This window comes from Jaculus jaculus, chromosome 11, assembly GCF_020740685.1.
Source record: "Jaculus jaculus isolate mJacJac1 chromosome 11, mJacJac1.mat.Y.cur, whole genome shotgun sequence".
Taxonomy (NCBI): domain Eukaryota; kingdom Metazoa; phylum Chordata; class Mammalia; order Rodentia; family Dipodidae; genus Jaculus; species Jaculus jaculus.
In genome coordinates, this window is record NC_059112.1 from 14,580,483 (window position 1) to 14,602,763 (window position 22,281).

Below are 22,281 nucleotides of genomic sequence, written 5' to 3' on the forward strand. Positions count from 1 at the left end.
TGTTTTTATTTATTTATTTGAGATAGAAAGAGAGAGAGAGAGAAAACGGGTGTATCAGGACCTCCAGCCACTGCAAATGAACTCCAGATGCATGTGCCACCTTTTACATCTGGCTAACATGGTTCCTGGGGAACTGAGCCTCAAACCGGGGTCCATAGGCTTCACAGGCAAGCGCTTAACTGCTAAGCCATCTCTCCAACCTTTAAAATTTTTTTTTATATTTTATTTTTATTTATTTATGAGCGGAGGGTGGGGGAGGGAGACAATGGACACACTAGGACCTCTAGACCCTGCAAACAAACTGCAGATGCATGTGCCATGTGTATGTGGCTTATGTGGGTACTGGGAATTCAAACCTGGGTCCTTAGGCTTCGCAGGCAAGTGCCTTAACTGCTAAGCCATCTTTCCAGCCTGACTCTACTTAAAAAAAAAAAAATTATTTATTTACTTATTTAAGAGAGAGAGAAAGAGAAAGAGAAAGAGAAAGAGAAAGAGAAAGAGAAAGAGAAAAGAAAGAGAGAAGAAAGGAAGGAAGGAAGGAAGGGTACTAGGGCCTTCTGCCACTACAAATGAACTCCAGATACATGTGCCACTTTGCGTACCTGGCTTTACGTGGATACTGGGAAACTGCACCCTGGCTACTGGGCTTTGCCCGCAGCTTGTCTAACCACTAAACCCTCTCTCCAGCTACTGACTCTACTTTTCCTAATGGTGCCTTTATCTCCTTCCTGTGCCCGCTTATTTCACTGTCAGTGACGAGATCCTTCTTGAGTTTAACCTGGTCCCAACTGCCAGCGACTTCAGTAACCATCCCTTGGTCATTCAGTCTATAGTAATCTTTGCTTCTGTCTTATTACATGGGCTTGTTTGAATCCATGCATAGTGGTGAGCTTAACATTTGGAATTCTCTTGTTTCTTTCTTTCCTTGTTTTGATTTGCCCCCCCACCAACCCAGACCAAAGCCTTCATAAACATAAACCTGATCAGTTGTTTAGTTCTTTGAAAATATTCTTATTTATTTCTTTATTTACAAGCACAGAGATGAGAGAGAGAAAGAGAGAGAATAGGCATGCCAGAGCCTCCAGCTACTGCAAACAAACTCCAGATGCATGTGTCACCTTGTGCATCTGGCTTTTCGTGGGTACTGGGGAGTCAAACTCAGGTTGTTAGGCTTTATAGGCAAGCACCTTAGCCACGGAGCCATCTCCCCACCCCTATTTGTTGATTTAAAAAATAATTTATTTGTTTAAGAGACAGAAAGAGGCAGATAGAATGTGTGCACCAGGGCCTCCAACCACTGAAAGCAAACTCCAGACACATGCGCCACCTTGTGTATCTGGCTTACATGGGTCCTGGGGAATCGAACCTGGGTCCTTAGGCTTTGCAGGCAAACACCTTAACTACTAAGCAATCTCTCCAGCTTATCACCCATCTTTTTTTTTATTTTAAATCTCCCATAATTTTGATGCCCAATGCTCTTCCCTAATAGAAAGGAAACAGGGCTTTTGCAACCTGCCCTATGAATTTCATTGAGCAAAACATAGGCAGCCTGTAGATGCTAATGATTTCTGTCTGTTTAGTTAAAATGATGTCATAAGTGGGCTGGAAAGTACTTTCAGGCATTGGTCTTGTGGGCTGATATTTGGAGAAGAAATAGGCCAGTGATATAGTATTGGGGAATTAGAAAATGAGTGTTTGAACCAGCATAGGAGGTGTCTGGAGTGTGTGTGTGTGTGTGTGTGTGTGTGTGTGTGTGTGTGTGTGTGAAAATGTGTGGTAGGTCCTAGGCTGGTGCATCTGCTCTCGGGCTAAATACCATGGGAAGGGGAAGCTGTCCTATGTTTCCATTCCCTCTGTCACTCAGGTCTCTCCATCTGGTTCAGACAGATTACACACACACACACACACACACACACACACACACATACATATTTATGTATTGGTTTTTCAAGGTAGGGTCACACTCTAGCTCAGGCTGACCTGGAATTCACTGTGTAGTCTCAGGGTGGCCTTGAACTCATGGCGATCCTCCTACCTCTGCCTCCCGAGTGCTGGGATTAAAGGTGTGTGCCACCATGCCCGTCCATATATATATACGTTCCTCTTGGGTACCACTTTCATTATTTAGGAGTTGCTAAGGGCAGCTGTAGCGCCCGGCATCTGCATTGACACCAGCCACGCTCCCTCCTGGAACCTGCGTGTGCGCCTGGGCTGGAAAGAGCAAAGCGAACAGCCTGTGGCCCGTCTTCTTGAAAGCCGCCGAGGTGAATACGCGAAGGCTTATCATTTCAGAGAATAATTTTGCTGCTTGCAAAAATCTTATTAGAGAACCAGCTGCGCAGAGAGTTAGGTGTGGCATGACTGGCTGCCTTTGACCTTCACCCTCCTCCCCCAGCTGCCACCACACGGCCCGCTCGACATGCCAGAGACCTGGCTGGCACCACGCTCACGCCCGCACCGTCAGGATTCCACACAAGGCCGAAAACAGCGGCCGTGGGAGCGGAGCTGTTTAATTCAGCCGAAGGTGATTTATTGTCAAAAGACTATTTTTTTTTTCTTTTCAATCAAAATTATGTGTATGCCTTTTTCTTCTTTAAACATTGCAAGGGCCAGAAGTTGTAGGCCAGGGGACGTTTGGAAGTGCAAATCTTCTCATTATGAGACGCTTTTCTGACAATGGCTGTTAACCACATGCGCCAAAAGGGATCTTAGAGGAGAGAACGTGTGCTTCCATCGGACGTGTGATGAGAGTCAGGGTGACTCAGGGCTAAATTCCGACCAATAATGAGTTCATATTGAAATAAGAGTGGGGGGGGGGGCTGGAGAGATGGCTTAGCGGTTAAGCGCTCGCCTGTGAAGCCTAAGGACCCCGGTTCGAGGCTCGATTCCCCAGGACCCACGTTAGCCAGATGCACAAGGGGGCGCACGCGTCTGGAGTTCGTTTGCGGTGGCTAGAAGCCCTGCCGTGCCCATTCTCTCTCTCTCTGCCTCTTTCTCGCTCTCTCTCTGTGTTGCTCTCAAATAAATAAAAAAAAAAAAAAAAAAAAAAAAGAGTAGAGGGGGGCTGAGGAGCTGGCTTGGCTGTGCACGTACGAGGGCCCATGTTTGATTTCCCAGCACCCACAAAAATAAGGGGGACACGGCTATGCGTGCCTGTGTCTCCAGTGCTGGAGGAGGGACAGGACAGTCACCAGGGCGTCCCTAGTTCAACCCATCTAAGAAAAACCCAGCTAGCTAGACGGGCGTGGCAGCGCACGCCTTTAATCCCGGCATTCGGGAGGCAGCGGTAGGAGGATCGCTGTGAGTTCGAGGCCAGCCTGAGACTACAGAGTGAATTCCAGGTCAGCCTGGACTAGAGCGAGAGCCTACCAAAAAGCCTCCAGCAAGCTCTAGTTTCAGTGAACGACTCTGTCTCAAGGAAACAAAGGAGAATAATAATAGAGCACACCCTACGTCCTCCTCTGGCCTTTGCACACGTGTGCACATGGTGCACACATCTGCACACACACTCGACACATACTACTATGATACACATATATACACATACATAAAAATAAACGAAACAGGAAAGAGAGAGAGTTGGCATGCCAAGGTCTCCAGTCACTGCAGTCAAGCTTCAGACGTGTGTGCCATTTTGCACGCATGTGCGACCTTGCACACACTTGTGTCACCTTGTGCGTCTGGCTTACGTGGGACCTAGAGAGTGGACCACAGGTCCTTAGGCTTTGCAAGCAAGTGCCTTAACTGCTAATCCATCTCTCCAGCCCTCCTTTATCTTTTTAATAGGCTTTCCCAAAGGACACAGGCTGTCCTGGAGTTAAGGGTCCCTCTGCCTCAGCCTCCCGAAGGTGAGGATTGTTTTCTCTCTTGCTCTTTTCATTCTGCCTTTACCTAGGGGTGCTGACTTATCTTTGTTTGTTCTTACTGTTCTTGCTTCTGCTTGCTTTTCCCTCCTTTGTTTTTGTTACTCTACTACTAATAATTCACCTTACTCTGCTTATTGCTTCCACACTCATATCACCGGCATGAATATCTCAGTATGCAGAGTACTTTCTATGTTTCTTGACTCCACTAGGAAGACTCAAGTTAAAGGGGTGATTGTTTCATTTACTTATTTATTTTATTTTAGAAAGACAGAGAGAGAGAGAGAGAGAGAGAGAGAGAGAGAGAGAATTGGCACACCAGAGCCTCAGCCACTGAAATCTAACTCCAGATGCTTGCATCACCTAGTGGGCATGTGAAACTTTGCCCTTGCCTCACCTTTGTGCATCTGGCTTGTGTGGGATCTGGAGAGAGAGGGAACATGGGTCCTTAGGTTTTGCAGGCAAGCGCCTTAACTGCTAAGCCATCTCTCCAGGGTGATGGTTTTGAATTCACTATTGCTGTAGTTTCATAGTGCTATAATTTCAACTAACAATCAGTTGTGGTTACTTAAGCATATAGTGTTCTTTTTTTAAAAAAAAAATTATTTTATTTATTTAGTTGAGAGAGAGAAAGAGAGAGAATGGGTGCTCCAGGGCCTCTAGCTGCTGCAAACAGACTCTATCATTGTTTGAATCCTCTAGTTGGATTTAAACCCTGATTTTCTGTTTTCTGCCTGATCAATTCGATTGCTGAGGCTTTCCATGGAGATTTTGTTATTTAACATATTGAATTTTCATTTCCAGAATTTGATTATTTTCACTGTATCTACCTGTGTGTTGAACTCTGCTTTCTGACCTTGTATTGGCTTCCTTATTTTATTCAGATATTTGTGCACTCTCTGAATCCACTGAGGTATTTATTCATGTTCTCTTTGATTTAAAAAATACTTTTTTTGTTTATTGTTATTTACTTATTTGAGAGCGACACACAGAGGGAGAAACAGGCAGATAGAGAGGGAGAATGGGGCGCGGCAAGGACTCCAGCCACTGCAAACGAACTCCAGACGCGTGCGTCCCCTTGTGCATCTGGCTAATGTGGGTCCTGTGGAATTGAGACTCGAACTGGGGTCCTTAGGTTCCACAGGCAAGCTCTTAACTACTAAGCAATCTGTCCAGGCCTCTGATTTTCTAAAAACATTCTTATAATTATTCTTTTGAATTCTAGGATTTTATTTAATTCATTTTCACTGGAGTCCATTATTGTGAAGTTAGTAATTTTTGGAGCCATATTGCCTTCATTTTTCATTTTTTCCTGTGTTTCTGCACCGGGACTTGGACATATATTTATTTACTTATTTGTTTAATTTGAGATAGGGAAAGAGGGAGAGAGGGAGAGAGAGAGACAGAGAATGGGCGCGCCAGGGCCTCCAGCCACTGCAAACGAACTCCAGATGCGTGTGGCCACCTTGTGCATCTGGCTTACGTGAGTCCTGGAGAGTTGAACTGGGATCCTTTGGCTTTTCGGGCAAATGCCTTAACTGCTAAGTCATCTCTCCAGCCCTGGGTACATTTTTTAAAATCAGCAGAGCGATGGTTAACCTTATCAACCTGATGGGATTTGGAATCACCTTGGAAACAAACAACTCTCTGGGCACAACTGTGAGGTGTGTGTTTCTAGAGTAGGTTAATTGAGGTGGGAAGACCCACCATTCTCTCTGCTGGATTGAGCATGTGCCTCAGCTCTCAGCTTCCATACTCGGCACACCAGGCTTCTTTCCCAGTGTTACCCTAACAATAGAACACTCTCTGGGCTGGAGAGATGGCTCGGCAGTTTAGGTACTTGCCTGCAAAACCTAAGGACTGGTGTTTGGTTTCCCAGTACTTACATAATGCCAGCTGCACAAGGTAGTGCGTGCATCTAGAGTTCATTTTCACTGGCTGGAGGCCTTGGCGTGTCCATTCTCTCTCTCTCTCTTTCTCTCTGTGTATGCCTCTTTCTTTCTCTCTCTCTCAAATAAATCAACAAATAATAATAAAAAAAAGATAAACAAGACCAGGTATGGAGGCACACGCCTCTTTAATCCCAGCACTCGGGAGGCAGAGGTAGGAGGATCGCCATGAGTTCAAGGCCAGCCTGAGACTCCATAGTGAATTCCAGGCCTTGTGAGACCCTACCTCGAAAAAATAAATAAATAAATAGAAAGATAAACAAAATTGGTAAATCCTTACCCAAACTAACCAAAAGAAAGAGAAGAGACAAATCAAAAAGAACTCAGAGATGAAAAGGGAGACATTATACTAGACAGTAATGACATTCAGAAGATTGTTACAGCATGCTTTAAAACTATATTTTAATAAATTGGAAAAATCCAGAAGAAATGGATGTGGATACATCTGTCCTTCCAAAATTAAACCAAGTTGACATAAACAACATAAACAGATCTATAATAAGCAGTAAGATTTAAGCAGTAATAAAAAGTCTCCCAACTAAAAAAAAATAGCCCAAGCACAGATGGATTCTTTCCTAAAAAAATATTTTATTTTTACTTATGTATTTATTTGAGAAAGAAAGAGGGAGAGAGAGAGAGAATGGGTGCACCAGGGCCTCAAGCCATTGCAACAAACTCCAGACGCATGTGCCCCCTTGTGCATCTGGCTAATGTGGGTCCTGGGGAATTGAACCTGGGTCCTTTGGCTTTGCAGGCAAATGCCTAACAGGTAAGCCACCCTCCAGCCCACAGATGGATTCTTGACTGAATTTTTTTAAAGACTTTAGAAGAACTAACACTGATCAATGGTCCTTAACTAGTCATAAAATACAAAAGGAAATAATATTGCTAAGCTCATTTTACAAAGGCAGAATTATCCTGATCCTGAAACCAGACAAAGACACAGTAAAAAAAGAACATTCTAGACTAACTCTCTGATAAATATAGATATAAAAATTCTCAATTAAATACTCCCATACAAAATACAACTACATACATACATACATACATACAAGGTGGTGCATGCATCTGGAGTTTGTTTGCAGTGGCTGGAGGCCCTGGTGTTCCCATTCTCATTCTCTCTCTCCCTCTCAAATAAATAGATAAATAAATAAAATATTAAACAAAACAAAATACAACTACATTTAAAAACATCATTCATAGGCTAGAGAGAAGGCTTAGCAGTTAAGGCGTTTGCCTGCAAAGCCAAAGGACCCAGGTTTGATTCTCCAGGACCCACGTTAGCCAGATGCACAAGGGGGTGCATGTGTCTGGTGTTTGTTTGCAGTGCCTGAAGGCCCTGACGTGCCCATTCTCTCTCTGCTCTCTCTCTCTCTCTTTCTCTGCCAAATAAATAAATAAATAAATAAAAATATTTTTAAAAAATCATTCACCATGACCAACTAGGCTTCATTCCAGGGATGAAAGGGTAGTTCAACCTATACAATTTAGAAATATAATACGTCACATGAATTGTGTCCAGTGCAGAAATCAAATAATTGATTCAACTGATGTAGGAAAGACATTTGGTAAGCTCCAACACTGGCTTGACTGATAAACCCTGAAGAAGCTAGCAATAGGAGCATATGTCAACATGACCAAAGCTATACACAGCAAACCTATAAGAAACATTCTACTAACTGGAGAAAATCTCAAAACATTTCCACTAATATGAGGAATGAGACAGGGTATGATTGGTTTTCTGAACTCTCCTTTTTAAATATTTTATTTACTTATTTGAGAGAGAGAGAGAGAGAGACAGAGGAAGAGACACAGAGAGAGAATGGGCGTGCTAGGGCCTCCAGCCACTGCAAACAAACTCCAGACACGTGTACCCCTTGTACATCTGGCTAACGTGGGTCCCAGGGAAGCGAACCAGAGTCCTTAGGCTTCGCAGGCAAATGTCTTAGCCACTAAGCCATTTCCCCAGCCCCTGGCTTTCTGCACTCTTGCTTAATATAGTCGTTGAAGTCTTAGCTAGAGCAATGAGACAAGAGAAAGGAATGCAAGGGAAACAAACAGGAACGGAAGAAGTTAAATCATTTGCAGATGATAGGATTCTATACATAACAGGCCCCAAAGAGACCACCAGAAAGTTCTTAGAACTGATGAGCACTTTGTGGTAGTTTGAATAGATGACCCCCAATATATCCAGTGTTTTAATACAGTCTGCAATTCACATCTACAGCCACCTGGCTGGAGGAGGTGTCACTGGGACCCCAAGGCATGGGGGTGGATTTGAGATTCCAATCTAAAGATAATACAAGGTGCCTGAGTTTTCGGCTGGAGTTCCTTAAGTGTGCTGGGTGGGTTTGCTTTTGGCTTTTGACTTTCTCTCTCTCTCTCTCTCTCTGCCTGGTCCTGTAAGAGGGGGCCAGATTCTTCTACCATTATGGACCGTCCCCTGGTTCTGGAAGCTTCAGTCAATATCCCTTCCTCCACAATTGCGCCTGGTCTGGACGTTCATCTCATTGAACCTGTAGCTGTCTGCTACATGTCTTCACCAAGCAGCAGGTACAAAACAAACAGACAAATGTCAGTAGCTTTTCTGAATACTAGTGGACGCGAGGAGAAGGAATTCCCTTCCCAATGGCTTTAAACAAATGAAGATATATAGTCTCTAGGAACAAGGCCAACCAAAGAAGCTGTAAGACACTGACGAAAGAAATGGTAGAGGACACTAGAAGAAGAGGAGGCCTTCAGGGTTCCGGATTGGAAGAGTTAATTCTGCGAAGATGGCTGTGTTTCCAAAAGTGATTTACAGACGCAACGCGATCCCCGTCAAAATTCTCATGACCTCCTACACAGCACTGGACAACAAAACAATCCTAAAACTCATATGCTAGCACAAAAGACACTACAGAGTTCGAGAAGTCCTCAGATTCAAAAGATGAAGGCACAGGCTGAAGAGGTGGCTTAGTGGTTAAGCGCTTGCCTGTGAAGCCTAAGGATCTTGGTTCGAGGCTGGATTCCCCAGGACCCACGCTAGCCAGATGCACAAGGGGGCGCACGCGTCTGGAGTTTATTTGCAGTGGCTGGAGGCCCTGGCGCACCCATTCTCTCTCTCTCTCTCTCTCTCTCTCTCTCTCTCTCTCTCTCTCTCTCTCTGCCTCTTTCTCTGTCAGTCACTCTCAAATAAATAAATAAATAAAAATAAACAAAAAAATTTTTAAAAAGAGGAAGGCACCATAATGCTTAATATCAAGTCATGCTACAGAGTCATAAACAAAACAAAACTAAACAACAACAACAACAAAAAACCCAAAACAAAACAGCATGATACTGGACCAAAACAGAGACACGCAGATAAATGAAATAGAACACAAGACCTAGAAGTGAACCCACAGAGCCTCAGACGCCTGATTTTGTGATAAAGAGGCCCAAAACAAGGCTGTGGAGATTGCTCAGTGGCTAAAGGTGCTTGCTTGAAAAGCCTGTCAGATCTACATAATGGAGTTTCAGTCTGTCATAATGAAGAAAAAAATTATATTGTTTGTTAGAAAATGGATACAATTGCAGAACAGCTCTCTTTTTTTTGAAAAAAATATTTTTTTAATTTTTTTATTTGAGAGCGACAGACACAGAGAGAAAGACAGATAGAGGGAGAGAGAGAGAATGGGCGCGCCAGGGCTTCCAGCCTCTGCAAACGAACTCTAGACGCGTGCGCCCCCTTGTGCATCTGGCTAACGTGGGACCTGGGGAACCGAGCCTCGAACCGGGGTCCTTAGGCTTCACAGGCAAGCGCTTAACCGCTAAGCCATCTCTCCAGCCCTGAAAAAAATATTTTTATTGACAACTTATATACTTACAGACAACAAACCATGTTATTTCCCTCCCCTCCTCTGCTTTCCCCTTCATAACTCTGCTCTCCGTCATATCCCCTCCCTGTCTCCCTTAGTCTCTCTTTTAATTTGATGTCATCATCTTTTTCTCCTATTATGAGGGTCTTGTGTGGTTATCGCTAGGCACTGTGAGGTCTTGGATATCGAGGGCAATTTCTGTCTGGACAGTTGCATGTAAGGAATGGTACCTTTCCTTTGGCTCTTACATTCTTTCTGCCACCTCTTCCACAATGGACACTCCTCCGTCCCTTCTTCTCAGCACTATGTTGCCTTTTGGGTCATCCCAGTGGTCATCACCATCTGAAAAGAGAAACTTCTGTAACCAGAAGTGAGAAATATATAAGTATGAACATTAAGTGTTATGCTTTCAGGGAAATTTGGTGAGAGTAATATATGAATTTATCCAGACAAGAGCAGGCTTTATACCCCTAAGGCTCTTGACCTCCCCTGCCATAGGCTTTTGATAATGTTTTCAGTACCGAGTACATATTCCCTTCCATAGAATGGGCCTTCAGTCCAATTGGAGAGCAGTTGGTTTCCCCCAGAGCAGACATGCCACTATTGCACTCATTCAGTCATTTGGCCTGGCTGGCCAAACTTGAGGCTTCTGGTGTCCACTGTTTTCACCACTGATGACTTCTGTCTCCCATAAGACTGCATACAGTGCAGCTTTGCTATAGGGAGAAGGTTTTCTGCTGGCACTAGCTTGATTTCTCAGTGACTTTGGCACTCAGGCATGTGAAGTCTTCAGTAATAGGGGCTGACCATCTATTTCTCATGGGAAATCAAGGGCCCTGGCCAACAACTCACTGGAAGGTATCCCATTCCTGGCACTAAAAATTTTCTAGTAACAATCTATGGCTTCTGATGTGCCATTATTAAGAAAGTAGATTTCCATATGTCTTATTCAGAATATCTTGAATTTTGAGTCAATGAAAATTCAGCTCTCTTTTTTAAAAAAATAATTTTTAAAAATTTATTTGCAAGGAGAGATAGAGAGAAAGAGAGAGAGTGAATGAGAGAGAGAATATAGGTGCTCCAGAGCCTCTAGCCACTGCAAACAAACTCCAGATGCATGTACCACTTTGTGCATCTGGCTTTGCATGGGTACTGGGGCATCGGACCAGGATTGTTAGACATTGCAAGCAAATGCCTTAAGTGCTGAACTATCTCTCCAGCCCAGAACACAGTCTCTTAGTAGACCATTCAGCCATGAATGAATTCATTAATGGCTTAATTTACCAATAGGGTTCAATCCCTTATACTCCAATCAATCACCTCTCCATGTCCACTGAACACTGTTGCATTGGGGACCAACCTTTTAAGACTTCAGGGGACATTTCATACCCACAGCACAACAACTTCTACCTGCCAATCTTAGATTCATTCTGAAATAGTTCTTACATATTGAAAAAAAAGTACCATATTTTTGCAGTAAAAATACTTTCAGTTATGTTTTCAAATGTGTGATACACAACAAAGATGTTTCGAAAACAAATCTGTTCAAAATTTGAATCTATTGGTTCATGTAAGGATTCCCCCCTTTTTCTCATGTAAGATTCTTTTGTTGTTGTTGTTGTTTTCTGAGGTAGGGTCTCACTGTAGCTCAGGCTGACCTGGAATTCACTATGTAGTCTCAGGGTGGCCTCGAACTCATGGCGATCCTCATACCTCTGCCTTCCAAGTGCTGGGATTAAAGGCGTGTGCCACCACGCCCAGCTTGTATTGTATTTGAGGAAATGAAAACCAACTTATGTACTTTTATCTACTTGCTTTTTTTCCCCTTCATAGTCAGCTTATAGTTTAAAATTTGTTCATATATTTAAAAATAAAAAACTATTTTCACCACTTGTGCATATATAGGTCGTTGTAATCTTCCTTCATACAGCTGAGTGACTGAAATGTCAACACTGTATGTCAGGAACTCCAAAGACACAGATTTATACAATTTGACTCTGTAATCTGGAGACAGCAAAATGTACTTTCTAAAGATATATGTACGTATATAAATATATGTATACATGCATATGTAAATATATATATATATATATCTCCTGCAACTTATTGACATGAAACCCAAACAACAACAACAAAAAAGGTAAAAGAATGTTTACTCAAGTTAAACTAGGGTATCAGAAAGCAAATCATCATTCCTTTTTGAAGATGTGGTTTCTTAAAGGTTTCCAGAATGGATGTCACTTAAAACCTCTTTAGAGCCGGACATGGTGGCACATGCCTTTAATCCCTCCAAAGGTAGGAGGATCTCTATGAGTTCAAGGGGCTATAGATTGACTTCTAGGTCAGCCAGGGCTGGAGCAAGACCCTTCCTGAAAAACAACAACAACAAAAACAAAACAAGGATAGAGAGATGGCTCAGCCATTAAAGGCTCTTGCTTGCAAAGCCTGACAGCCTGGATTTAACTTCTCAGTGTCTACATAAAGCTAGGTGCACAAAGTGGCACATGTGTCTGGAGTTCATTCTTTTTTTTAAATTATTTTATTTTATTTATTTGACAGAGAAAGAGAGAGAGAGAATGGGTGCACCAAGGCCTCCAGCCACTGCAAATGAACTCCAGATGTGTGTGTCCCCTCATGCATCTGGCTAACAGGAGTCCTGGGGAATCGAACCTGGATCCTTTGGCTTTGCAGGCAAACGCCTTAATTGCTAAGCCATCCTCCAGCCCACCCATTCTTATTTATCCATGCTCTCTCTCTGCTTGCAAATAAATAAATAAAATATCAAAAAAATAACAACAATAACAAAAACCCAAACAAACAGCAACCTTGTTAGAAGTATTTCTGGAAGGAGCAATTCTTGCATCAGGTCTGCTGCTCTGGGCTCACTCACTGTGAGTAACTCGCCTTCCTGACTAGCTGGTGGAAATTGGCATTTTCTCCTACCATCCTTGATGCCCTGGGCCAGTGGTCCTCACTGAGCATGATGTTTGCTGGGTATGTGGAAGTTGTTGGAGGATGTTCCTCTGACAGGTGGACCCTGGTATTCCCATGTGATTCATTCAGCAAGTCACATGTTGGGACAGCTTCAGTTTGTGGCATGTTCTTATAGGCCCTGGGATTATGCAGGATTGGAAAAGGCAAAACGTGGCCCTCATGGCATTTTTTTTTCTTTTCAATTTTTTTTTTATTAACAACTTCCATGATGATAAAACAATCCCATGATAATACCCTCCCTCTCCCCACTTTCCCCTTTGAAACTCCATTCTCCATCATACCCCCTCCCCATCTCAGTCAGTCTCTCTTTTATTTTGATGTCCTTATGGCATTTTTAAAAAGTCCTTTTCATTTGTTGTATAGTATTTTTGCAAGCTTTTTTTAAAAAAAATATTTATTTGACAGAGAAAGAAGGGGGGGCGGAGAATGGGTGCGCCAGGGCCATCAGCCAGTGCAAATGAACTCCAGATGCTTGTACCCCCTTATGCATCTGGCTAACATGGGTCCTGGGGAATTGAACCTTGGTCCTTTGGCTTTGCAGGCAAATGCTTTAACTGCTAAGCCATCCCTCCAGCTCATGGCATTTTTTTTGTAGTAAGAAGAAACAGAGAAAAAAAATAAGTAGGGCTGGAGAGCTGGCTTAGCAGTTAACGCTTGCCTGCAAAGCCTAAGGACCCAGGTTTGATTTCCCAGTACCCATGCCCAAGGTGGCACATGTGTTTGCAGTTGTTTGCAGTGGCTGGAGGCCCTGGGGTGCCCATTCTCTTTCTATCTGTCTCTATTTCTCGCTCCCTGTCAAATAAATAAACAGAACATATTTTAAAAAAGTAAGTAAAGCAGGGTTGGAGAGATGGCTTAGAAGTTCAGTGCTTGCCTGTGAAGCCGAAGGACCCCAGTTTGAGGCTCCCCAGGACCCACTTTAGCCAGATACATAAGGGGGTGCATGCATCTGGAGTTCGTTTTCAGTGGCTTGAAGCCCTGGCGTGCCCATTCTCTCTCTCTCTATCTGCCTCTTTGTCTCTCTCTCTTTCTCTGTCACTCTCAAATAAATAAATAAAAATGAACAAAAAAATAAGTAAAGCAGTACTATAACAGGTGAGAATAAGCACCATGGGAGCAGAAAAGGAACCTGGGTAGGAGGACTTAGTAGGTAAGGGACTGTATAAAAAACGTATGGGGGGCTGGAGAGATGGCTTAGCGGTTAGGCACTTGCCTGTGAAGCCTAAGGACCCCGGTTTGAGGCTCGGTTCCCCAGGTCCCACGTTAGCCAGATGCACAAGGGGGCGCACGCGTCTGGAGTTCGTTTGCAGAGGCTGGAGGCCCTGGCGCGCCCATTCTCTCTCTCTCCCTCTATCTATCTGTCTTTCTCTCTGTGTCTGTCGCTCTCAAATAAATAAATAAATAAAATTTTAAAAAAAATTAAAAAAAAAAAGTATGGGGCTGAAGGGATGGCTTAGAGGTTAAGGTACTTGCCTGAGAAGCCTAAGGACCCAGGTTCAATTCCCCCAGTACTCAGTACCCAGTATCCCAGTAAGCCAGATGCAGAAAGTGGCGCATGCTTCTGGAGTTTCTTTGCAGTGGCTAGAGGCCCTGGCACGCCCATTCCCTCTGTCTGCCTCTCTTCTCTCTATCTCCTCTCTGTTTGCAAATAAATATTAAATTTTTTTTTTTAAAAAAAGAGTGTGGTCAGAGAGGCTATCATTAATTAGAGCTTTAAAACAGAGACCTATGCAGAATGATACTATGCAGGAGAAGAATATTCTAGAGGCTTGGGAATAACATGGCATGGAATTCAGATAGAACACATACTTAAGCATTTAAAAAATCACTTAAAGGGATTAAAAAATATTTTCTTTTGCAAGGCAAAGTGAATTTATATGGATATTCTGAATTTAAAAGATGACCCCCATGAAAATCAGTTCCTACATGGTTATTGCAAGGTTTCTCATATGACAATTGCTCAAAATCTTGTAAGAAGTAAAGTAATGCCCAACAAACCAGATCTTTGCATTAAGGGCTCCCCAAGGGTCACTAACTGTGAGCAGCTCACCCTTCCGGAAGTAATATTATTACGGGAAACAAGCAAACAAGATGGAAAAGTAAGTAACAATAAAGCTCATTCCACTATTCATGTCTCTAACATGGAAGCATGAATGGAATCTGAGAAATGTCTCCTGCACTGTCACCTCTTTGATAGGGTCCTGGTGACTGTTGTATTTTTACTAACACCACACTGATGTCAGGGGTTGGTAAAATGGAGCCTTGGGCTAAATCTGGTCTTGCCATCTGTTTTTGTATTGCCTGCTAGCTGAGTGTGGTTTTAAAATTTTTAAATGAGCGGGGGGGGGGGGGGGAATAGCAGAATGAGTGCTATTTCATGATGTAGAAATTTTATGAAATTCAAATTTCACTGTTCTTTAAAGCTGAAATGGGAACATAGCCACCCATATTTACTTACCGTGGTCTGTGGCTGCTTTGGATTACAAAGGCAGATCTGAGTTCCCGTGACAGAGGCACTATGAGCCTCCTGGCTCACAGCACCCTGTCTAATTTCACACAGTGCAGACGTAGCATCTTTGCAAGCTACTATCTTTGTCTTTTTGAAATAGATTTAATGAGAAAGAATATATGTGTGATGAAAACATCTATTTTGTTGAAGAATTCAGTGAGTTTTGACAAATGTGACAGTCATGTAATCACCATCAAAATAAGCACACAGGGGCCTGGAGAGATGGCTTAGCAGTTAAGGCACTTGCCTACCAAGCCCAAGGACCCAGGTTTAGTTCCCCAGGACCTATGTAAGCCAGATGCTCAAGGTGGTACATGTGTCTGGAGTTTAGTTGCAGTGACTAGAGGCCCTGGCACATCCATTCTCTCCCTTTCTCTCTCTCCCTTTCTCATAAATAATAAAATAAAAACAAGCACACAGAGCATTTTTCTTCTATGAAAGTTGCACCATGATTCTTTGCTGTCTCATCCTCAACCCTTAGCAACCACTGATCTTTAAAAAAAAATTTTAAACATATTTTACATATTTATTTGAGAGAGGGACAGAAAAAGGCAGATAGAGAGACAGAGAGAGAATGGAAATGTCAGGGCCTCTAGCCACTGCAAACAAACTCCAGACACATGTACCACCTTGTTTATCTGGCTTTACGTGGGTACTAGGCACTCAAACCTGGTCTTTTGGTTTTGCCAGCAAGTGCCTTAATCACTAAGCCATCTCTCCAGCCCCTAATCTGTATATTACTAGATTTCTTCCTTTTCTATAATATGATACAGATATAGAGAATATAGAATACAATGGAGATGTAGATGTAATAGTACAGTCATATAGTATATACCTTTTGTGTATGGATTCTTTAACTTGGCATGAGACAATAATATATCATACATCATTAATTTCTTTTATTTTTTAAAAATTTTTGTTTATTTGTATTTATTTATTTGAGAGTGACAGAGAAAGAGGGAGAGAGAGAGATAGGGGGAGAGAGAGCGAATGGGTGCACCAGGGTCTCCAGACACTGCAAATGAACTCCAGATGTATGTGCCAACTTGTGCATCTGGCTTACATGGGTCCTGGGGAATTGAGCTTCGAACTGGGGTCCTCAGGCTTCACAAGCAAGCACTTAACCACTAAGCCATCACTCTAGCCCTTTTTCTTTTTATTGCCAAATGTTATTCTGTTATGTGGATATACCACAATTTATCTGCTCATGTGTTGATCATTTTGGTTTTTCCCAGTTTAGAGCTTATTAATGAAGCTGAAATGAACGTTCAGGTGTCAGCCATATGGTAAGAGTATGTTTCAGTACTTTAAAAGTTTCCAGGCTTTTTCAAAATGAGTGTACTCTTTGAGTTCCCAGCAACACTGTATGAGTGTTAAAGTTACCCCGTACCCTAATCAATGTTTAGTATTATGTGTATTTTTAATGGTAGTTAATCCCAGTCAGCATCTAATGGCATATCATTTTGATTTTGAGTTGCATTTACCTAATGATTAATAATTTTAAAAATTTTATTATATATAGTACATATGTATAATAACAGATTATATTCTTTTATCTCCTTGATATTCTTTTATCTCCTTGCCTTTGCTCCTGTTCCACTGGGATCCTCTTCAGTGGGGTTATGGAATTCTTCGTGGGGTCATGAAGGCTTCAGTCATTCCCTATGGGATAGTGAGGACCCGTGTTTCAGGGTATTCCTATCCACTCTGTGGCTCTTGTAATCTTTCCACCCCCTCTTCCACAATGCTCCCTGAACCACGGGAGGTCTGCTGGTGGTCTCAATTAGCACTGAGTTCTTTGTAGCCTCTGGATTTCCACTTTGATAGGTTTTGATTGACCACTGTGTCTGCCGCCATCACCCTGGAGCTGGTTGTCAGGCTAGCAGTAAGAGCAGTGTTCATGGCACAGCTTCCACCACAAGTTCTCCTGGGCCCTGGCAGATGTGAAAGGGGTGGCAAGTCTTGTGGTAGGAAGTTAGTTATATTCTTGTCTTACTGATAGATCTGGGCTCTCCTCCATTTTCTCTGCCATCTTTACAGTAAAGCAGATTCTCCAATGAAGAGTGAGAGCAGCTTGGGCTAAAGCGGGTGTGCAAAGTTATTTGAGAGCTACTTGATGTACCAGCCCACTCCAGATAGCAGTGGGGGCTTCTCTCTGAAGTCTGAGTTTTCTGACGATGGGATTCTGACTTGGTTTCCAGTACTAAGTATGAGTTCTCTTCCACTGAGCAGAACTTATGCCCTCACTAATGATTTTTAACCTCCTTTTTTTTTTTAATATTTTTTGTTTGTTTTTATTTATTTATTTGAGAGTGACAGAGAGAGGGGGAGAGAGACAGATAGAGAGAGAATGGGCGCGCCAGGGCTTCCAGCCACTGCAAATGAACTCCAGACGCGTGCGCCCCCTTGTGCATCTGGCTAACGTGGGTCCTGGGGAAATCGAGCCTCAAACTGGGGTCTTTGGCTTCACAGGCAAGTGCTTAACCACTAAGCCATCTCTCCAGCCCTTTAACCTCCTTTTCATTGTTTATCTGCTACCCAACAGTCATGCATCACTGAAAAAGCAGGGATACAGTCTGAAAAATATACTGTTAAGCCACTTCACTGTTATGTGAACATAACAAATCATCTTATATGTCTAAAAATGCAGCAATATCACCAGGCAGTATGATACTGTGAGACCACAGTTTCTCAGAAACACTGTTATTTGGCATATGACTCTAGCCTCTTTGGTGAAATAACTGTTCATCTCTCTCATGTCAAATATTTTACTTGGTTTGATGCTTTTGTTTGTTGAGTGGAAAGAATTTGTTTGTTGAGGATTCTGAATGTAAGGCCTCTAGCTAGTATATTTTTTGCAAGTATTTTTCTCCTTTTATATCTTGCCTTTTTCATTTTTCTTTTTCTTTTTTTTCCAAGGTAGGGTCTCACTGTAGTCCAGGCTGACCTAGGATTCACTATGTAGTCTCAGGGTGGCCTTGAACTCTTAGCAATCCTACCTCTGTCTCCCAAGTGCTGGGATTAAAGGTGTGTGCCATCATGCCTGGCTTGTCTCGCTACGTCCAGCTTGCCTTTTTATTTTCTTAGTGGGGTCTGTTGAAAAGTAAACATCTTTGAATTTTTGAAAAATATTTTAATTTTTAAAAAATTTTTATTTATTTGAGAGTGACAGACACAGAGAGAAAGACAGATAGAGGGAGAGAGAGAGAATGGGCGTGCCAGGGCTTCCAGCCTCTGCAAACGAACTCCAGACGCGTGCGCCCCCTTGTGCATCTGGCTAACGTGGGACCTGGGGAACCGAGCCTCGAACTGGGGTCCTTAGGCTTCACAGGCAAGCGCTTAACCGCTAAGCCATCTCTCCAGCCCTGAAAAATATTTTAGTTTGTTTGGAAGTGTTGCAGTCAGGTTTGCATTTCTTACAGAAGACACCTGCCGACCAAGAACAGCTTGTAGGGGGAAAGAAAAGGTTTACTTTGGCTTACAGACTCAAGGGGGAAGCTCCGTGATGCCAGGGAAAACAATAACATGAGCAGAGGGTGGGCATCACCTCCTGGCCAACATCAGGTGGACAACAGCAACAGGAGAGTGAGTCAAACACTGACTGTAACACCCATAAGCCCGCGCCCAACACTACACCGCCTCCAGGAGATTTCAATTCCCAAATTGCCATCAGCTGGGAACCGAGCATTCAGAACACCTAAGCTTATGGGGGACCCCTGAATCAAACCACCACAGCAAGCAAATAAAGGTGGGGGAAGGGAGGGGAGGGGAGCACATAAGGGGCTTCTGCCCCTGCAAATGAACTCCAGATACATGCATCACCTGGGCCTCATGCAGGTACTGGGGATTCAAACCATAGCCATTGGGCTTGACAAACAAACAAACAAACAAACAAAAACCCAAGGGCTGGAGAGATGGCTTAGCAGTTAAGTGCTTGCCTGTGAAACCCAAGGACCTTGATTGGAGGTTCAGTTCCCCAGGACCTACGTAAGCCAGATGCACAAGATGGTGCATGTATCTGGAGTTTGTTTGCAGTAGCTGGAGGCCCTGGTGCGCCCATTCTCTCTCTGTGTCATTTTCAAATGAATAAATAAATAAAACTTTAAAATAAATAAATAGTTTTTGTTAAAGTACCTTTAACTGCTGGAGCCCCGACATTTTTGAATTTAATCAAATTCAAATGACTTTGAGTTTCCTATTTGAAAATCTGCTAGCTTAATGCCATTACCAAGTTTTCCTCTATGTTTTATTATAGAATTTTGTGGTGCAATATTTTGTACATGGATCTATTATTCACTCTAAGTTAATTACCATGGTAGATGCATGTGATTGTTTTGGCATATAGGTATATAGGCACTGTTTGTTGAAAAGATTATTTGGTCTCTTCAGATTATTTCAACATCTTTGTCAAAAGTCAACCAATGAGCTGGAGAGATAGCTTAGCAGTTAAAGCACTTACCTGCAAAGCTGAAGGACCCAGGTTTAATTCCTCAGGGCCCATGTAAGCCAGATGCACAAGGAGTTTGGATGCATGCATCTGACGTTTGTTTGCAGTGGCTAGAGGCCCTGGCACACCTGTTCTCTCTCTTTCTCTCAAGCAAATCAATAAAAATATTTTTTAAAAAGTCAATTAGCCAACTAAAGAAAAGAAAGGGAAAGGAAAGGAGAGAGAGAGAGAGGAGAAAAAAGAAAAGAAAACAATGATTTATTCTGGGGAAATGTGAATAAAGCATCTCATCATCCCAGATGGGGCTCCAACTGATTCTACCCAAGTCTGGTTTAGTGAACCAGTGAGTTCATGAGTTCAGGAGTGTGGGTGAAGGGTCACTTATAGAAGATCATTGCAATGACTTTCTTGTTGCTGGAACAAAACATCTGACCAAAAGTAGCTGATGGAAGAAGGAGAGAATTTATTTTGGCTTCCAGTCTTGGGGAGAAGCTTCGTGATGGCAGAGGAAAGCATGGCAGGAGCAGAGGCTGGGCCTCACCTCTGCTCCAGAGGGTGGGAAGCAGCAGCAGGAGGAGAGCCACACACTGGCCAGTCAAGGGCTAATAAGCCTCAAGGTCCACCCCCCGCAACACACCTCCGTCAGCAAGGCTCCACTTCCCAAATTGCCACCAGCTGGGGAGCAAGCATTTAAAACTCATGAGTTTATGGGGAGGGGGATGCGATTCAAACCACTACAAGTATGGGTGACTCAAAGGCCCATCCCAACATGGATGTCTCCTCCCCCTATCAATAACGCACTTCAGCTGGGCGTGGTGGCGCACACCTTTAATCCCAGCACTCGGGAGGCAGAGGTAGGAGGATCGCTGTGAGTTTGAGGCCACCCTGAGAATACAGAGTGCTTTTCAGGGCTAGAGTGAGACCCTGCCTTGGGGAGGAGCCTGTGAGCTTGTAAATTTCTGGAGCTGCCTGAGAATCCTGAATTGTGTTTACTTCCTGGGTCTTGACTGGGGTCAGAGGAAATAGCTACCTAACAAGAAAAGAAAACTCAATTAGACGTAGAAATTTTGGTACATTTCTGGACTTTCTGTTATAATATTTGATCTATACCTTATACTAATATTGTCTTCATTGCTACAGCATTATAATAAATCTTGAATAAAGTAGTGTAAGTCCTCTAACTTTGTTCTTTTCTTTTCTTTTTTTTTTTTTTTAGTTGTTTGAGGTAGGATCTCACTCTGGTCCAGGCTGACCTGGAATTCACTATGTAGTCTCAGGGTGGCCTTAAACTCACAGCAATCCTCCTACCTCTGCCTCCCAAGTGCTGGGATTAAAGGCTTGCGCCACCACGCCCGGTCTTTGTTCTTTTCTTAAAAACTTTTTGTTGTTGTTGTTGTTGTTTCCATGTAAGTGGAAGAATCACCTCATTGGTTTCTATGTTTAAAAGTCCTGTTGAAGCCAGGCATGATGGTACATGCCTATAATTCTAGCTACTTGGAGGTTGAATCAAGAGACTAGCAAATTTGAACTCAGGCTGGATTGCATTGTGAGTTTAAGACCAGCCTGGGCAACATAGTCAGACCCTGTGTCAAAATGAAAATAAAAGAGGATTGTGATTCTAGCTCAGCAGTAGAGAATTTGCACAGCAGCCACAAGGCTCTGGGGGTTCATTTCTGGGGGAAGGGGGACACGTTTGCCTGTTAGGGCTGCGATTAGAAGTTCATCTATGTTGTATGAATCTGTAGACCAATCTGGTGAGGTGTGACATCTTCACAAGTTTGAATCTTCTAACCATGAATCTTTCATATCTCTCCTCTCATTTATGTCAAACAATTTTCAGAACATAGGTCTTTTATGGATCTTAAAGAATTTAATATCTTTGATGCTATTTTAAATCACACCATTTCTAAATGTAATTTGTAATTTTTCACTGCTGTTCCATAGAGGTGTAGTTGAAAGTTGTACGGTGAGTTTTAGCTGCACCCTGGCTAATTCACTTACTCGTCCTAATAGGGTGGGCTTTGATTTCTTTCATCATTCTCTTGGAATTTTCTTAAAGATCATCTTGCCTGCAGATGAAGGCAGTGTGTTGTCTTTCTTTCTATTTTCTGTGCCTTTTACTTGAAGTTTTTGTATTGGCCTAGTTAGGACCTACACAGTACAATGTGGAGTAGAATTAGTGAGAACAGACATCCTCACTTAGATGGGACTTATATAATGCACAGGAGAACAAAACGTTAGGAGAATAAATGATATATCAGAGCTGGGTCTCTGTCTTTTTTTGACTCTTATCTTTTATATGCGTTGGCATTGCTGTTGGAAAAATAAAATGGCTTGAGTCTGGGTCAACCATAAGCACTTTGCTTTTCTCACTACCCAACTTCTGGAATGCTCTGTAATGACAGGAGACATTCTTACCTGTAACAGCTAAGAAAAGGGGATAGTTGCTGGTAACAACTCAGTCCAAGGATGCTGCAAAATATCCCACCATGCCCAGGACAGTGCCCATGGCAAAGGAGTGCTTGGACTTTCATGTCAGTGATGTCATCTTTGAGGCACAGGAACTTCTCTTACTGAAGATCGATTCTCATTGGACCAACTTGCGTCACGGGCTCATTCTTGAACCAATAACTGTAGCCAAAGGGCTTGACTAGGTTTGGGACAACATGTTAATTGCTAA